General features: G+C 35.4%; 1 protein-coding gene and 3 non-coding genes across 4 annotated transcripts in view; 1 reads left to right on the forward strand and 3 right to left on the reverse strand.

Moving 5' to 3' along the window:
• The window catches only part of LOC135219743 (uncharacterized), a 371373-nt gene that overhangs the window by 290345 nt on the left and 66528 nt on the right, over positions 1-14500 (reverse strand). The window lies entirely within an intron of this gene.
• LOC135220378 (U1 spliceosomal RNA) lies at positions 6890-7052 on the reverse strand. The gene has a single exon (XR_010315686.1). It is a non-coding gene; the product is annotated as a U1 spliceosomal RNA (small nuclear RNA).
• On the forward strand, positions 8374-8566 carry LOC135220388 (U2 spliceosomal RNA). Its single transcript, XR_010315695.1, has one exon. It is a non-coding gene; the product is annotated as a U2 spliceosomal RNA (small nuclear RNA).
• On the reverse strand, positions 10324-10516 carry LOC135220387 (U2 spliceosomal RNA). The gene has a single exon (XR_010315694.1). It is a non-coding gene; the product is annotated as a U2 spliceosomal RNA (small nuclear RNA).

Raw genomic sequence — 14500 nt, forward strand, 5'->3', positions numbered from 1 at the left:
CTTTCTTAAATTTGCTCTTCACTCTCAAAATGCCATTATCATCAACAAACAAGTTGAACTGAGAAACTATACCTGGTATATCCTTTGCTGCAGAAAAACCTTTAGAAAAATGCTCCAAAACATCAGCAAAGTGATTTTGTTGATCGGTCAAAATCAAATGTACAAGAGCTAAAGCAAAAAAATTATTATCTTCTTGTACATCAACATGTCTTCTCACTTTAGCTTTCCATTTGTGTATGCATATTATGCACCGACGGTACAGCAAAACAAGTCTTCGGAAGTCAGAAAAATCAGAAATGTTCACCAAGTAATTTCTCTTAACTAAAGGAACATCAGAAAGATTCATGTAATTTCCAGAAAGATAACCCGCTTGAGGAATAGTGAACTGCATGGCTTGCGCCCTAACATTACTCAGGTCCGGGCCTGAAAGGAAACAAGACTTCATTAACAATTTATATGATGTGCACCTGGTTACCATGTCAGCAGGATTCTCCTTGCCATTAATAAACCCAAAATGAACAGGATATGTTTCACACAGTTTTTGTATACTGTAAATTCGGTTCAATACAAAAGTAGAACATTGGTTCATTTTCTTAAGTTTGAAGCGAAGAACTTATTAACCACTGCAGGGCACAAGAAGAATCTGAAAATAGACAAATCTTTGTCACCTTTATAGGTTTTTATACAATTGGGACCAGCAAGATCCAAATAAAGACCAACAGATTGTTCGACTCCTAGATTAATGGCGTGGATCTCTAAAGATGGTATGGATTTACCTTTCAATTGGGTATTAACCAACCGATTTTTAGCATTAATAAAGGTAAGTTTGCCAGACTCAACATTCAATAAATAAATTACACACCCATATATGTCACAACTGGCATCAGTAAAAACAATTATATGATACTCACCATCCCTTCGACCCACAAAACGAGTTACTTTAAGAGGGGGCGATGAATTACACTGTCTACAGATATTCCTCCAGTCTTTAAGCTGTTGACTATTAAGAGGCTGGTCCCAGTTCAAACCCTTTTGACATTGCAAGTTATGCATATAAAGCCTACATCGGTTAAATAAAGGCAAGTTGAAACCAAATATATCGAACTGAGTGGCAATTGACCTAAGAACTAATCTTTTGGTATTAGCTTCTAGGTCAAGGGAAATTGGCCTAGTGAAAAGATCATCCGAAAGTCTATTCCATTCAAGCCCAAACAATTTGTTGACTTCCGGGGTAAGAACTTCTGACCGATCTATGTCAGACTGCAGATCAATGTCATTAGTCACCAGTTGCTGAATTTCAAATTTAAAAGGTTTGAATATGCCAGCTAACTGCTCGTAGGCCCACCTCAAGTCATCAGAGTTGTTCATTGTGACAGCACCATTATCCATATATATTAAAGCATATATAAGTTTCTTGAGTTCATCGATTCTTGAATCATTACTGGAAGTCAAGATTAACATATAATACAATGAAGCCATCAAAAGAAATGGGCTACACCGAAGTCCAAATGAAAGCCTGACATTTTTATAAGCAACTGGGGTGTAATCACCTGTGGTGACATTCCGAAACCAAAAAAATAATAGCCTAGACTGATCAATTTCACTTAAAGCCAACATATTAAAAGCTTTCTTCAAATCAAAAATAAACATTTTTTCATCAAACCTAATATTAAGAAATGCAGAGGAGAGCTTTTGATTTAAGTTAGGCCCAGCATACATACATTGTTATTATGACAGTGACAGTCTCTTAGAGGATTCCTGCAAATTAGAAAGAAATACTATGCGACACTTAGTAGTTTCCCTTTCTGGCTTCCAAAGACTGGCATATGAGGTAAGAAGGAGTAGTTAGGATATTCAGCCTTAAATACCTCCAAGTCCAAAATAGGCTCAATAATACCCGCCTTCATTGCTCCTTTATGCAGTTATCTAACCAACTGCAAGGAACTTTCTTTATACGAAGTAATTTTTTCAAATTTGATTGAAGAACAGCCTTGGAAAGAGACTAGTTTCTCGAAAGAAGGTGCGATACCTTCCCATTCCATAACAGGGGAACAACTATGCGTCCATCACCTTTCGTGTGCAAATTTCTGAAAGTGTAGTCCACGAGAGAATCATCGAGCCGATTAGATTCATCACTGTAAACTTTCTGATCATAGTTCAAATAAAATTGGCTCTCCATATTCAAAATTTGATCAGTTGCTTCTTGCAGTTTCCTATCAATAATAGTCCCTCTATCTGAAAGCACAGTAAAAGAACAATTTGTTGTAATGTCATTGAGTTCGTAAAATTCTTCATTCACTGATACACTAATAGCTAGAAAATATGAATGGCTAGGGAAAGTGTAATATGTACCGTGTTTCAGTATTAGAAATTTTCTCCCCTCAATGGTTTCGAGGCCAAACTTTCATTACCTTTTAGTGAATTAAGATTAATTAGGAACCTATCAACATTCCCCATAAGCATTATTCCTAAAGAAGTCTCAATATACACAGACGAATTAGGACTCCCTATCACAATGTCTCTTCCCAAAAGACAATGTGAAAAATCTACTCCTAACAAAAGCTGAACATCATCAATGCTCTGAGAATTGGTTGATAAAAGCTTGTCAGCAAATACAAAATTTTTACTCTGCATTATACTAACTACTTGGCCAAGACCAGGTAAACTCAACTGCAAGTTTATAGAGGGTACAACTAGAGCAGAAATAGCAAAGGTTTCATTCCCCAGTTAATAGAACTTCAACAAGGACTAGTAGAATATTCCTTTTGACCATTAAACCCTTTCACAGTCAGTTGTTTTACTTTAGTAGCTAAAGACCTGAATTGTAAAAAAAGGAAGCTAACTTGCTAGATATAAAAGTATTTTGTGATCCTGAATCTTAAGACCCCTATAAAGCCTATCATGACCATTTATACAAAATGTAAAAGTAGGGAGAACTGAACCTGTGGTAACATTTGGTAATACGGCTATCCCACTGCTTGCTTCCTTGGAAGACTGCTTTACTATTAATCATATCAGGACTAAGGTTACAACAAAGATACTCCATATGATACTGTGAACAATGTGAACAAGGTCTTCGAAATCTGAATTTACATGCTTTAGTGGCATGATTAAAATTACCACATTTTACACAACCTTTATGCAATTTTAACAAATCAATTTTGGCAGAAGGGGTGGCATACTTAGTACACTTATAATTTAAGTGATCACAGTCAGAAATACCAGCCTTAGTACAAAAATTACAAGCTTTGGTCGGAACTGTCTTAGTTTTAACAGCCATTGTATTAGTCTTTTCCTGGAATGGCTTTGAATGAGCTACAACTTTATCCCTGACCGATAATTTACCTTTCGCCTGACCCTGTTCATACCTTTCACATGCTGTAAAGAAATTATCTATGATTTGCTTAAGTGATGGATGAGTCACATTAGTGATATGAACCATATGAGACTTAAATCTATCATTGAGTGCAGACCAAACGAAATATCTAACAACCTCATCAACATCAATATTTAAATATTTTAAATTTTCGACTATAGTCCTAAGTTCTGATAAGACAAAGGGGTCGTCTCCTTCTTTGAGATGTAGACAGGTCATTTCTTAATTACAGCCGACTTTCGTAATTCACTCGAGGCAAAAGCCTGAATCATTAAGTCTTTGGCATCTTTGTAACTTTCTTTGTCGGCCTCCAATGAACCAAGTAAACATTTAGCCCTACCCTCTACTTGTTGCTTCAAAAGTAAGAGCAAGTCCCTGTCTGGATAGTTAAAACTTTGGGTAGTGGTTTCAAATTCTCGAATGAATTTCAAAAAATCTTCACCTTCCTTACTTTGGAATTTTGGTAGAGGTGCAGTGGGTTGCCTCAAAAGGCTCCTAGCAATATCAGTAGTAGATGAAAGTGGAGGGCTTCCAGCATTGACACTAACATCCAACAAAGGCGGACCAATACCTGAAATTTTTATCATAGTACGATTGACATGCGAGAGCTCACCTCAAATCCTCGTCTCTAAATTCCCCTGAAATTTTAGAGCCTGTATTTTAGAATCCAAGTCACTTAATCTCTTCCTATACTCCAAGAGAACACCCCGCTCAGATACTTTTGCCGTGTTATCTAATGAAAGGTACTGTGAAGAACGGTTGGCACATTCTGTAACCTTCTTCCTAATAATCTTACGCTGACCAATTAGCACTACCAATTCAGCCATTATGAAGACAAATAAGAATACAAACACCAATATAAGTATAATTACTGCAATACACAGGGAAAGTTTCAAAAAATGGTAAAAGATACTTAGTACATATATGCAACAAAGTTATTACTAAGCAAAAACTTTCACAGCAACGCGAAAATTAGGGGCACTCAAATACTAAATTATTTTGCAAAGGGATAAACATCAAACTACGAATCGAAAAATAGTTTACACTGAACTCTTAAATAAATCACCAAGTGATAAACATTAGCTACGAATTCGCAAAAAGGACACTGAACTTTAAAGAAACCCGCAATAAGAGGGATTTAAAATATTGTAAGTGAAAACCCCCCCCCAGGAAGAAACCTCCAATTCACCGCAATTCACGTCCTATGTCACGCACTTAACCTATAATGCCTAACCCTGTCACGGTCGCCATGCGCTGAATTTTTATTCATACACCGGGAAATTGATAAGGTTAATTGAAATATTAAGAAAAATTAAGTAATTTATTGTAATTGAAAACTGTCCTATCATCCAGGTGCTGATGCGGCAGGTAATACACAAAGTTGATCATCGTGAAGCTTGGGGGAGCCGCAGTAATTCAGCCACTTCCAAAATACCTTAAATATTACCAAATGCCTAATTAATCACTACACAATAATCGTATGCATATATCTAAATTTAATTATGAGCATGTGCAGCACTTATAACACTTGGAAAGTTGCATACCTTGGAAAATCTAAAAATATATATATATACCAACAGTCCAAACTGACGTCCACGTAGTACAAAAAATAATACATGATATCCCTGAAGGGTACGAACCTCGTATTACAAATATGCAAGGTATGAAAAACATATGCATAAATGAAAATACTAAAAAGTAAGTGATGGTAATTGGAAGGCATTATTATATGGGAAAGCATTATCCCTCCAAATGAATTCGGATTGACAAACAAAACTCCCCCCGAGTTTTACGACCCACCCGATATCATCCTGGGACGAAGGCGAAGTACGTGCAGAGTGAGAGACTGCGATGAAGGAATGCTTCTTCCTGGCTGGGTTTAAACGGCGATTACATGTCGAAAGGAATAGTCGTCGTCACTTCAAAGATATAGCTGTATATCCTTATATAGTCAATAGAGCTCAGAGTATCTGAGTTACGAGACCCTTCGCGATTGAAATCTCCTTCGTAACTGACTTAAGTTTCCGTCAACCTCAGGAAGAAAGCAAAATCATTAGTGGTTGGTTAGGACAGAACCAGAACGGCCGCTGGAAGGCAGTGAGCTGTTAACAACCAAGGGGGTAGTTAAATATTTGAAAACTACGTTAACTGTCTTCCAGTGACCATGCTAATTAAACAAATAATAAAAAATACAAATTCCATGTGGAATTTTAGTACACGGGCGGCTCAACAAGAAAGGCATAATGGGAAAAAGACAAATGAAAGCGCAAAAGCGTATTGTAATTGAAGGAGCATTATAATATTCAACAAATATTGAAATTAATAAAGGTTACTTCCCTAACAAACTTTAATTCTATTTCAATAGTAAATCTTATAGAAACTCATATCCGATGAACAAACATTAAAAAAATATAAGAATAACACAATAAATATTAGAATAAATTTTATTTAAACACTCAAAAATATACTAAAGAAAAAAAAAAAGACCAGGATTTTCTTGCAATTGACCATGTCTACAAATATAAAAACAAGTGTGTAAAACATGGAGGGCAATGCTAAGAGAAAAAACTAAAAAATTCTTTTCTTGCAGCATTCCTTCTGTTTGGCACCCACTGTTATTTTTGAATACACGATTAATTATAATAAAAATCCTGGTGTCTCAAAAAATAAATTTCTTGCTATTAAGTGCATAAAATAAAAGCGTTTAAAAACTTTTATTTTATATTTCTTATTATTTTTTATGCCATTTTGCTGTATATAATATATATATAATAATATATATATATATATTTAAATTTTAAAAAATTTAAATTTTATTAATATATAATATATATATATATATATAGATATATATATATATATATATATATATATATATATATGTTATAAGGACACCAAGGCCAAAATCTTGAACAGTATTTTACACAACTCTGTGGGGACACGTTTCGAGCAGTACTATCACTCGTTATCAACTTACAAATTAAAATGAGTAACACTTCGGTTATTATAATAAAATTCACAATCACAATAATACAGCCAAATGACTTAAAAAATCATAAGAAACAAAAATGATCAAAGTTGTTAAACTTTTATTTAAATGAACTAAATAGCAAAAAAAAAAAAAAAAAAAAAAAAAAAGACCAGGATTTTGTTTATTATTAATCGTCTAAAAAAATAGGAGTGGGTGCCAAACATGGAAGGAAATGCTACAAGAAAAGAATTTTTTTAATTTCTTGTAGTATTTCTTCCATGTTTGGCACCATTGCTTTTATATTTGTGGACATGGTTAATTGCAAGAAAATCCTGTATTTTTCTTTTTTTGTACATTTTTCAAAGACTACATCGTTCCAATAATTTTCACCCCGAATTCATCTTCGTCTCCAGGAGGAAGAGCAGCTTCGCGGCAAATAATACCATTTCAGCGGCGAAGAGCTTTTTCATCGAAGATGTTAGTTTAAAAATACGGCCCTTAGGTTTATCATTGTATGAAATATATCATCAATGCATCTTATTAGAGGGAAAGCGCGAACGCAGTCCCTCGCTACCAAAAATTGCGCACCCGAGTTGACCACATTTGGGTCAATCGCAAGGGTCAGCACCACCGGAGTGCAATGGTGAGCCTCACCTTGGGGGAACCACCTTCGTGATCATGGTGTCCCCTGTGCCAGGTAAGTATGCTCCATCCACCATCATCGCAACACAATACTCCACCGACTGAATACATTTGATCAAAGTATAGATTATGATGGTCACAATACGTAATTAAGTATTCTACATCATAAAACCACTAACCAATTATTTTCTGACAGTCAAATCTCAATTAGTAAAATCTAAATTACCTAAGACAATTGGGTATTCAGACACCATTTAATAATAATAATCATCTTAAAATTACACTGCTGAATTAGCTTATATATGCAAATGTTAGTATAACTATACTCGGTTTTTTTTCATCTGTCCATCCGCCTGTGGTGTTTGCGTATGGTAACACTGCGTCCCGGGCTTTAGATAGTTACATTCAACAATAATAACAATATCCTATTTTGAATATTAACGGTGTAATTCGCATACAGTAAATTATTAAAACACTTTTCAGTTTCAAATGTACCCAGATATCCTTTTATTTACCTAAAACTTCCACATTACGTAACTATTTAAAGCCCGGGACGCAGTGTTACCATACAAAAACACCACAGGCGGATGGACAGATGGAAAAAAACAGAGTATAAGAGTTTTCCCGACATTCATTATTATGCCAAGTTTGGGGTTATCTGACACCGAAATGCACAAACGTACATTTACATGAGATTGATAACTCTCCTTACCAGTCATCAACCTGTGAGCCCCAGTACATTATTACCGTGAATGCAGATAGAGGTGAAAGATAAAGGGTAAATAGCGAATAAGTTTGAAATGAAACTGAAGCTTGTCAGGGCCGCCGAGTGCGAGTTGTATCTTCCGCTTAGTTGAGTTTCCGATGATATTTTTTAAACAAATTACTTTAAATATTAATGGATTTCTTTACTCAATAAATGCACAAAGACAAAAGTAATATATACTAGATCAGTTATGAAAATCGCAAGAACATCCAACTCAAACTGGTGAATAATAATTTTCTCAGTTTTTACCCCGGGCTCTCACATATCATCAGTTTTGTTTGCTAAAAAAAAGGAAACCCTTGTATTCAGTAACTCTAACCTATTTTGAACAGTAGTATGGTCATTATTTTAATCCAAACTTTTTCTCTTCACCCTAACAATCAGATATAAAATGCAAGTACATAGTTTTCTTTGAGCTACAGTATATTTAACTATACACTTGAGAAAACATAAACGGAAATTATGTGATGGAACTTATGTCTGAATATTATATATCTTTCCTTTGTTCATGTCCTATTGTGTACAAAAGTTAATTCAACATTTTCTGGTGAACTCTGCATTAGTCATTACAGAGTTGTATTGGACGCGCCCTGGTTTAGAGACCTTTACGAAAATGGTATCGCTTCTCGGCCTTATGGCTAAGATCAATGTGTAGTATCTGTTCTTATCAGCTTAATATCTGATACGATCCCCATGTGGGATCTACGATATTAAACTGATTATTGTGTCATGGCGAAGTGCTAGGGGCTTGCTCCACCTTTGCCGCGGATCGGCCCGGTATTGCAGTACCTCCGGGATCGGTCCACTCCCCCAGGGGAGAAAAATCCCCACATATGAAGAGAAAATAGCTAAATGCAGTGTTCCCCATTATTATAACCCGTACAATATCTGAAAATTTACTACTGAGTGTTTCTATTACTTCTTTGCATCATGATAGAATGTCGCTTAACGCTTGACATTATTAGCAAAATGTGCAAACATTCTTAGGAATAATTTTTTTTAACCCAGTGCACAAGCAAGCTTTAGCAATGGAAGACTCATATGTTATCTGTTGATTCTTCTAATTCACAAGGTCCCTAAAATTTGGAGGGACACCTTTAAATATATTTCAACAAATGCATATATGTTTACACTTCCACAAAAGCTCTCGAGTCAAATTAGTATAAATTCAAAAGGACAAAATCTAATAAAATCAGAGTTAGATTAAAACAAAATTTCTTATACTATGCCAGTATATTTCCTGAATAGTTCTTATGCCCAATATGAAATCTAAAATGCTGCTAATTAAGTCATCATCCAATTAATTTGGGAACCACTGCTACATCTATTTGCCAAGGGACAGTTTTGGCAATTTCCACGAAGTTAAAAGTGTACCACTACGTTCTTTGTTAAATCAAAATAATTCAAAATCTGTTTTACTTCCAACACAAGAAGTAATGTGATATATAAAAAAAAATTAGTTTATTCTTTATAAATTGTAAAGGCAAGGGAACTGGGGACCTTGGTAATCTACAGCAGCACCAAGAGACAATGTACTGTCAGTGGGAGTCAAGAAATAAAGCCTGGGTGGCACCTCGGTGGCAAGTCTTATGACAGCATGATGAACATATTTTAGTCCGTAACCTGGCTGTGATGATGACAAATATATTTCGGATTCATACGTAAGTTTACATAAAATTAATTATTCATAAAAACTTAAGGGTGGTAGTAGGCACCCCAAGATCCATGTTCCACTACAGTACATTTACTTTTGAGAGATTTAGGATGTAGTTGTGATAAAAAATTAATCATAAGTAGATGTCTGTGCACAAGGGCTCCTTTGGCTTTTTGCATTTAGCATCAAAATATGAAAAACTTCACCAAAAAGATACTCGAAACTTACACTCTCATTCTTTCCCAAACCCAAATAGATCTTACCCGTGCATTCTAGAATAAACTCTTTCAATTATCCCAAGCATCGTGGTAGTCTGGTTAGTAGGAAAAAATAAACAAAAACTGTAAAGCGACCTAAAATTTTTTAAAGGTTTATAGCTACATTATGTAGGCTAAAATGCTGCCAAAATCTGACTGACTCCTGGTTTCCTAATGAATGAACAACAGTAGACTTTTGTGACGACTAATTTGTCCAATTAACTTTGCAATACGTGCTAGTAAAATATCTTGAGGACTGCAAAGGCATTTCCTATGTGAAGTCCTTGGGTGGTGATGATCATTCCCTTCTCCACTGCTCAAAAATTAATTGAATGTTGTAAATGATTTCGTCCAAATTTTTCATTATTTATGGATTTTATGAAGAACGAATAATATATGTCTCTTATTGCTAATGCTAGTTGAGCAATAAGGTAAAAAGATTTGATTCGTAATAATGTACGCACATTTTTCATTAAAGTTAAGGGTAAAGAGGAATTTCTGTTGTGATGCAAAGAAATCATAGAACGCATTCAACATCAAATTACTAAGAAAAACGTAACTAAAACAAACATTAACTTTACGGATATTATAATTGTTACAGTAATCAAGAGCAGAGTGCTTTTAGCAATTCTTTTATGAGGTGATTTTTCTCCCCTGGGGGAGTGGACCGATCTCGGAGGTACTGCAATACCGGGCCGATCCGCGGCAAAGGTGGAGCAAGCCCCTAGCACTTCGCCATGACACAAAAATCAGTTTAATATCGTAGATCCCACATGGGGATCGTATCAGATATTAAGCTGATAAGAACAGATACTACACTTTGATCTTAGCCAAAAGGCCGAGAAGCGATACCATTTTCGAAAAGTTCTCTAAACCAGGAGACAATCTCTGCTGAATACTAAGGATATTTAGTGAGGGCAAGAAGGGCGTGTCCAATAAATCTCTATAGTGAATAACGCAGAATTCACATGAAAATGATGGTGAACTTTTATGTACAAATGAATATAGGAGTCAAGTTTTACGATGTATGATTTCAGACATATGGTCCATCTTCCGTTCATATTTTCTCAAGTGTACAATCAAATACAGCTTCTGGCACGTTATACCTTGTGACAAGGAATGCAGGCTCATTCAGACCAAGGCTGATTCGGATCACATTCCGACCTTAGTATTGGCTGCTTCGGACCATTTACGAGGCTGATTCGGACAATTGTTGAGGCTAATTCGGACCATTTGCCCGGCTGTTTCGGACCTTTGTTTTGGATGATTCGGACCCATATAAATAATCTTATGCATAGCAAAGTTACTTTTGACATGGAAGACCCATAAGCTGTTAGTTTCTTGCCTCACACCACGCCAGCATGAGTGATCAGAGGGTGAAATGTTTGGTGAGTAACCAGGTTGTGGCTGACCACCAACAAGCCATTGACTGTGATTCGTGCAGTGGCTGGCAACATTGTGGATGTGGAAACACTGGTAGATATTATACAGCGACATTAAAAAGTTACACAGGGGCCTTATAACACACAAATTCACTTGTGAACAATGCAAGTTACAGCAATCATCGTTGAGTCTGCCCAACCCAATAATGGAGAGTACGTCAGTGTCCAATTAGTACATGTTACAAAATTGTAAATTTGTAATTACAAAACCTTACCCAATATATTTCCATTATAGACATTGGATTAGTTATGGATTACAAACCTTGAAACAATTATCAGTACCAGCAGGCCTCCTCCTGCAGAGGACACAGATATGTATGCACCCCACTCTGAAACGCATGCACTCCACACTGACACAAGAGACCTGTCTGATTTTGCTGTGTCACGGCCACATAGGTCTTGTTGCAGATGAAGAATTGTAAGCATCCTAGTATAGTGGTACCTCGAGATACGAAATTAATCCGTTCCGAGGCGCCCTTTGTATCATGAGTTTTTCGTATCTTGAACCGCATTTTACATGTAAAATGCCTAATCCGTTCCAAGCCCTACAAAAACACCCCAGTAAATTATATTTCCAAGCCTACAACACATGTTCTAGGGTTACGACGCCAATCTGACGGAAGAAATATGACTCCAAAAAGGCAAAATACTGTACATACTTGAGTAATATTCAACTGCATGTAATGTTCAACCCCATTTTTACTGCATATATTAGGATTTTAGCTTATGTCCCTTAGCAATAAGCCTAGCCTATGTTAGCGGTTGCTACTGTAGCCTAGTCTATGATTCTGACATCTAAACCTAAGAAGCTGAAAGCTTAGAACATGCCAATAAAATGTATAAATAATCAGTATGTACTCATTTCAAATAATTATTAATTAATCATTAACTATAATACACAAACAAACAAAAAAAAACCTTCCAATCGTTTGTTTACATTCAGCTCTTACGAGTACCGAATGAATGCCAAGCAATCACTTTTTCTAGGACACAGTAAGCCATAAATTTTCATTAGTATCTCTCTTCAACTAATGAAACTACCAAACAGTATAATAACCATTCATTTCTATTCTTTATTATATCTTTACCTAATGGAGATACCGAGTTACTGACAGCTATAATGAAACATATACGTAACGTAATATTAAAACAGAAGAAGAATTCTAAAAAAATACGTATTTGTTGGCTTCGATGATAGCAGTCTGATTTATTCTATATTTTATATCTAATCACAATTTTTTTATTAAATGTATTGCATGTACTTATTTCAAATAATTATTAAGTAACCATTAACTATAATAAAAAAAAATAAAAAAATAAAAAAAGCTTCCAAATTCTGTTTACATCCAGCACTTACGAGTATCGAACGATCGCCAAGCAATCACTTTTCCTAGTACACAGTAAGCCATAAATTTTCATTCTCTCTCTTCAACTACTGAAACTACCAAACAGTATCATAACCATTCATTTCTATTCTTTATTCTATCTTTACCTAATGTTTTTTTTATTAAATGTATTGCATGAATAAGTGTTTCAATTTACAGCATCCTTTTACCAATAGAATACTTAAAGCACAAGGGGTAGATGCTGACCAATAGGAGAGCAGGATCTTATGGGGTGACTAGCATCAGGAACCAATGGGAGAACGGGAGGATGATGGCGATTTTACTCAGTTGGCGGCGCGGGAGTTTTAAAATTGTTCTCGGTGGTCCGGGCGAATCTCAGGACTTTACAGCAACAACTTTTCGTAACTTGAGCAATTTTCGTATGTAGAGCCGTAAAATTTTTCGTATTTGCTTTCGTATCTTGAGTTTTTCGTAAGTTGAGCCTTTCGTATGTCGAGGTACCACTGTACATTGTTATCATACTGAAATAAATGGCTTACTATTTAATCTGACACAATATATATTTGGACCTTCAAGTCATAATTACAATCCTGTAAATATATTTCTCTAGATCTCTCTCTCATGATCATTTAAGTAATGGAGAAAACCAACCAACCCAAATTGCTACATTTAGTATCAAGTCAGGTACAGAGTGGGGCAGGAAGAAGCTGGTTTCCAGTGATGGATATTCTTTAACGTTTAAACGTCAACAAAATAATGGGACAATTGAATGGAGGTGTAGTGTACAGCGAAAAATAAACCCGTGTTCAGCTGTTGTTAAGCAGAAAGGTGACAATTTTTATTCAACAGTGACACTATCTCAAACACACCCAGCCAGGCCTGGTATCCTTACCCCTATAAATATTAAATTCAGTGTAAAAACACTGTGCTTGAGTCTGCAAATAATCTTGTAAGCTCCATAAACAATGAACTCAGTGATCCTAGCCAGCCTGAAGCTGCCAGACCCAACCAAAACACTTTAATAAGAATTGTCAACCGAGCACGGGCCTCATGTCGTCCCAAGGACCCCAGTGACATGTCATTTGATGTGAGCAAACGTAAACCCCAACAACAATAAATTCCGAAAAAGAATGAGTGAAAATATATGATAGTGTTTGTATAGGGTTGTGGTCATGCAAATACAGACACCTTTACACTTAATATATATTTGTGTAATTCATAACAATGTATCTATTTTTCTAAACTGACCTGGACTACCTTGAGGAGGCGATACCAGAGGAGTTTTTCAGAAGAACAGTAGTTGGCTCCAAGAAACATTGTATATTTTGTATGGCAAAACAAATTGAGTCTCTGGTCAAGTGCAAAACGTGGTACATAGATGGAACTTTTAAAGTTGAAAAGCATCCGTTTTACCAATTACTGTCTATTCATTGTTTTATCAAAAGTGATACTTGTATGAAACAAGATTCCCTTTGTTTTGTAATAATGTCTGGTAAAAAACCAAGGACTATAAAGCAGTTGTCTGGCAAAAAACCCAAGGACTATAAAGCAGTTACCAACACTATTCTTGACATTTTACAGACAAAAACTATTACTGTTATTTGTATTCATGTGAAGACCAAATATATTAGCAAATATATGCGCCTTTATTGCATGCAAAATAAGTGTGAAAGACCCACATCTATTCAAGTGACACTTTTACATTACATTATCTTATCTGATTTTAACAATGATTCTAGAATCTGTGGTGCGGTTAGCACCTAAAGATGGTATTGCACAGAGAAGTCATTTGACATATGTACGTACATGTCAGCAGATGTTCAAGTAACGAAGTATATAAGTACTGTTTTAGTTATGATAACATTTATTTATATATATATATGTATATATATATATATATATATATATATATATATATATATATATATATATATATATATATATTTGCTCTTGGTGAATGTATTACACATATCCCACATATAGCTGAAGGTGCTATAGATCTTGTTTACAACACCTCTCGCTAGCGAAGCCATCAGGAGAGGTCAA

This window comes from Macrobrachium nipponense, chromosome 1 (assembly GCF_015104395.2).
Source record: "Macrobrachium nipponense isolate FS-2020 chromosome 1, ASM1510439v2, whole genome shotgun sequence".
Classification (NCBI taxonomy): Eukaryota; Metazoa; Arthropoda; class Malacostraca; order Decapoda; family Palaemonidae; genus Macrobrachium; species Macrobrachium nipponense.